This window comes from Cetorhinus maximus, chromosome 23 (genome assembly GCF_964194155.1).
Source record: "Cetorhinus maximus chromosome 23, sCetMax3.hap1.1, whole genome shotgun sequence".
NCBI classification, from domain to species: Eukaryota; Metazoa; Chordata; class Chondrichthyes; order Lamniformes; family Cetorhinidae; genus Cetorhinus; species Cetorhinus maximus.
In genome coordinates this window covers 46,792,517-46,797,666 of record NC_135901.1, presented here as the reverse complement: position 1 = coordinate 46,797,666, position 5,150 = coordinate 46,792,517, and the positions used below count along the sequence as shown (strand labels likewise).

At 46.4% G+C, this 5,150-nt stretch overlaps 1 non-coding gene across 1 annotated transcript; it reads right to left on the bottom strand.

The window, feature by feature from the left end:
- Positions 1–969: 969 nt before the first annotated feature.
- Positions 970–1,043, bottom strand: trnan-guu (transfer RNA asparagine (anticodon GUU)). Its single transcript has one exon. It is a non-coding gene; the product is annotated as a tRNA-Asn (tRNA).
- Positions 1,044–5,150: the final 4,107 nt, after the last annotated feature.

Sequence of the window (5,150 nt, the reverse complement as noted above, 5' to 3'; positions counted from 1 at the left end):
AATGAATAAAGAAACAAATAGTGATTATCACATTCGCTTCACATGTGCAAGGTCGCCAGCTCGAAAACTGGCAAAAATATTATCAAAACTGGATCATCTAATTGTGAGAAGTTGCACAATTCCCGCTTGTTGGCAAATAATAGCCGAATACATTATCTCACAGCCATGTGACATTGGCACTTCCCCAGGCTTTGAATAAATTTCTCCAAAAGGTACGTTTATGAGAAAGAGACAATAAATGAGACGAATTGCAGTGAGATAGTTCACACATGTGTGAAGTGTTGAATGACCTGCTGATGTGCTCTGTCATTTTATGATTCTAATGTCAGGTCATTTTTTCTGCCGCATGGTTATGTTTTTCAGCTGAATTGTACTTCCACAAAACAGGGTTTGGAAGTGCAGTAAGGCTGCACGGTTTGACATTCTAAGTCAGTCCCTGTGGTTCTGCCCATTGTTTCTGTAGTGCAGTGGTTATCTCAATGCAAGGGAAAAACATTATCTCCCAGTTGTGTGGAGAAGTTGCATCACTCCCATTCCTGTTTGTTGTTGAATATGAACTGAATGCTGGATCTTGCAGCCACATTAGATTCGCTCTCCACCATTTCTGAAGATAACATTCAGCAAAATAAGATGTTTCCACTGGCAGCGGGTGATTGGAGAGTGTGGGGCTGGAATATTGTTACTTTTTCCTGTCTCACTCACCGTGGAGCTAAGGAAGAGGCGATTAATTGATGTGTTTGTTTCAACCAATAGCCTCATAGATCTCTATTGATTTAGATGGGGGTACATGATCGTTCATATTCTTTGTTATATCTGAAATGAATATCCATAAACAGAGCTTGGTGTGGGAACTCAATGGGCGACAGCCGAGTTTTCAACGTGAGGGTGGGGGATTTTTTTGTGGTTTCAGGGCCCCAGAACAAAGCAGAGCGTTAATGAGTGATGATGGGGAGAAAACAGTGGCAGTTTCGTCCCTGGGTGGTCTCGAACCACCAACCTTTCAGTTAACAGCCGAACACGCTGACCAATTGCGCCACAGAGACTTAATAAAAGTACCTGCGCTCTGTAAGGTATCCTAAACCAATGGCTCAGCGAGTGAAAGCTTCAGATTGCTGAAAAGCAATGACAATTATTCCCTATCAGTTTTACTCTTCCCAAATAAAGGGTGGGACATTCATTGTGGATACATGGAAACAGTCTGATCCCACCCACTGCAGACACATCCATGTCCCCAGGAACCAGCTCCCCTACAACTGTTGCCGTCTCCCTTCGAGCCTCTCAGTGCTTTTCTGTTACCAAGTATTATGATTGTCCCGAAGCCAATAATTCTAAAGGGGTTTCTCTGTTACACAGCGAGTGGTTAGGATCTGGAATGCACTACCTGAGAGTGTGGGGGAGGCAGATTCAATCACGGATTTCAAAGGAGAATTGGACAGAAAATGCACGTCTCCGGGGAAAACGCGGGGAAATGCAGGTTAGTTAGTTTCCAGAAGAGGAAGAGATCTCCCTTTTCCGATGGAGTTAAGGAGATTTTTTTTCTCAGTGGGTCATTAGCCTGCGGACTTATTTTCATCAGAGGTTTGGTCATTGAATTTACACAAGGCTGAATTAGACAGATTTTTTATAGACAAGGGGGTCGAAGGTTATGGGGGGCAGACAGGAAAGTGGAGTTGAGGCCACAACCAGATCAGCCATGACCTCAATGAATGGTGAAGCAGGGTCAAGGAGCTGAATGGCCTACTCCTGCCCCTGAGTCCTTTGTTCCTATGACCCGGGCTGAATGGCCTCCCCTTAGCTCTGACTCTCTGACACGATGAGGTGCTCGAGGTGCAAAATGGTCAATCCCTGCTCCTGTTTGTTATGTTCTAATTTGGAGCAGTTACCACCCAAGGCAATGGTTAGTTTACCTTTGATAGTGGGAGCGTGACCTGGAAACTCATCGACGCAGTCACACTGGGGAGAGACCGTTCACCTGCTCCGAGTGCGGGAAGGGATTTACTCAGTTATCCTCCCTGCTGAGACAGCAGCGAGTTCACAACGGGGAGAGACCGTTCACCTGCTCCGAGTGTGAGAAGGGATTCACTCAGTTACACCACCTCCTGACACATCAACGAATTCACCATGGGGAGAGACCGTTCACCTGCTCCGAGTGTGGGAAGTGCTTCACTCAGTTACACCACCTCCTGACACATCAGCGAATTCACACTGGGGAGAGGCCTTTCAACTGCTCTGAGTGTGGGAAGGGATTCATCAGTGTATCTAACCTGCTGAGACACCAACAAACTCACACTGGAGAAATACCCTTCACCTGCTCAGAGTGTGGGAAGAGATTCACTCAGTTATCCAGCCTGCAGAGACACCAGCGAATACAAACTGGGGAGAGACCATTCAGCTGCTCCGAGTGTGGTAAGGGATTCATTGATCCATCCATCCTGCTGAAACACCAGCGAGTTCACACTGGGGAGAAAACTTTTAAATGCCCAGACTGCGGGAAGTGCTTCAAAAGTTCCGGGAACCTGATGTCCCATCAACGTGTTCACACTGACGAGAGACCATTCAGGTGCTCTCACTGTGGGACTGGGTTCAGATGGTCATCTGACCTTACGGTACACCAGAGAATTCACACTGGGGAGAGACCGTTCAGCTGTACGGAGTGTGGGATGAGATTCACTCGATCATCCAACCTGCTGAGGCACCAACACGTTCACAAGTAACGACAGTGATTGGGATTTGCTGATAATCAAATCCAGGACTGAACTATGTTCATTGGGGTCGGTTTCTGTTGATCTTCATAAACCCCAGCCCAGTTACAGGGGGCCATTTGTATTTTTGAAGTGCTGTGTGTTAAATACAGTGTATTGAGTCTTTTTAGTACCTTTAACACAAGTTATTTCCTTTTGAAGGACTCTGCCTCTCCCCTGTCACCTCCATCCTCACCTCCAACAAGTGTGAGGAGCTCATGGAGCTTCTTTGTCACTAAGATTGAGACAATCCGATCAGCTGCCTCTGCTGCTTCCCTCCCTTCCACTAGCCCACTGGGCCAAAGATCCATCCTCTAGGGACAGGGGTGAATTGCATAGAATTTGCATCAGGAAGTGAATAAAATAGGTGCATTTCAGGGGGAAATGGAGAAAGAAGGGAATAGATGATTACATTGGTAGATTTAGACTGGAAAAAATGGGAGGAGGCTCGAGTGGAGCGTAAACACCAGCATGGACTGATTGGGCTGAATGGCCTGGTTCTCTGCTGTATATCCCTTGAACTCCTGTGCAGTCTAGTCCAAATCCATGGTATTATCTGTCTGGAAGCAGCATGGCATTAAACTGAAAACTAAAATCAAACTTTACCAGGCCATTGTCCTGACCACCCTGCTGTATGGAGCAGAATCCTGGGTCTGCTCTTGGAGCCACATCAAAGCTCTGGAACACTTCCAGCAAAGACACCCGAGGTCCATCCTGAGAATTAGATGGCAGGACAAAAATCACAAACAACGAGGTTCTCCATCACGCTGGGTTCAACAGCTTGGAGACCACCCTCCAGAAAATTCAGCTCCGATGGCCAGGCCATGTTCCCACATGGACAATCACAGAAATCCCAAGCTGATCTTCCATGGGGAACTGTCTCAGGGCAAACAACATCAAGGTGGTCAGTACAACCGATACAAGGACACCCTAAAAAAGAAGCCTCACAAACTCCTGCATTGCAGACCGTCTCTCCTTGGAAAACACTGCAGTCGTCCAGCCGAGTTCTGGTCTCTACATTATAGGAAGGATGTGATTGCACTGGAGAGGGTGCAGAGGAGATTTACCAGGATACTGCCAGGGCTGGAGAGTCTGAGCTATGAGGAAAGATTGGATAGGCTGGGGTTGTTTTCCCTAGAGCAGCGAAGGGGACCTGATAGTGGTGTATAAGATAATGAGGGGCATAGTTGGGTGGATAGGAAGGCACTTTTTCCATTAGTAGAGGGGTCAATAACCCGGGGGGCATAGATTTAAGGTAAGAGGTTGAAGGCTAAGAGGGGAGTTCAGGAGAATTGTTTTTTCACCAAGAGGGTGGTGGGAGTCTAGAACTCACTGCCTGAAAGGGTGTAAATGATTTGGGTGGTTGAGTCAGAAATGCTTCTAACATTTTAGAAGTATTTAAATATTCACTTGCAATGCCTTAGCCTCCAGGGCTATGGGCCAAGCACTGGATAATGGGATTAGTGTAGCCAGAACTTTGTGAGCAGCGTGGACACAATGGGCCGAATGGCCTTCTCCTGTGCTCTATGAGTGTATATGTGGAGGCAAGCACTGAAATTTGCTTCAGCGTGTTTCAAGGACCATCTACACCAAACTCAACATCCGACATGCCCACAGGAAGGTCAGAGGTGGCACAGCTGCAGAAGTTAACCCAAGCACCACCAACAACAATATGAACGGTCAGTTCTGTGGATGGCCTTGTCGATCCCACACCGAAATCTTCAGTCAGGAGAGGACCCACAGGAAATGATTAAATCATTTACAGTTTGGGCACTCGAACAACAAGGAGTCTACCCCAACAATATCCCTGTTCTCTGGATCGGGGAACAATACCCTGTCTGTATTACTGAGGTGCTGTTAATAAAGTCAGCGTGAGACAATCTGTTGTGAGCTTATCTGGTGTCTGAATCCACAAGATTCACCATTTAGAGTCAACAAGATGAACAAGGAAAAATATCACAGCCCAAAACTCCAGCTCGATATTCACAGGAGAAACTCTGTTATCGAACACCTCGAATGGACAGAACAGAGAAAGATCCCAACTGTAAGAAACCCTTGAATCATTTGTAAATATCTTTCAAATGCTGACAGATTCCAGCTGTCAGTTTCCATCACATTGAAGTTAATGGAAGGTGAGAGCGCAGTTATTCTAGAACTATAAAAAAAACACTAGTTAGAGCACAGCTAGAGTACTGAGTCCAGTTGTAGTCAGCACATTACAAGAAGGATGTGATCACACTAGAGTGGGCGCAGAAGAGATTTACCTGGATGTTGGCAGGGCTGGATAATTTTAACTCTGAGGAAAGATTGGAGAGGCTGGGGTTGTTTTCTTTGGGACAGGGGAGGAAGAGGGGAGATTTAATTGAGGTGTAAAAATTATGAGGGTCCCAGATAGGAAGGACCCATTTC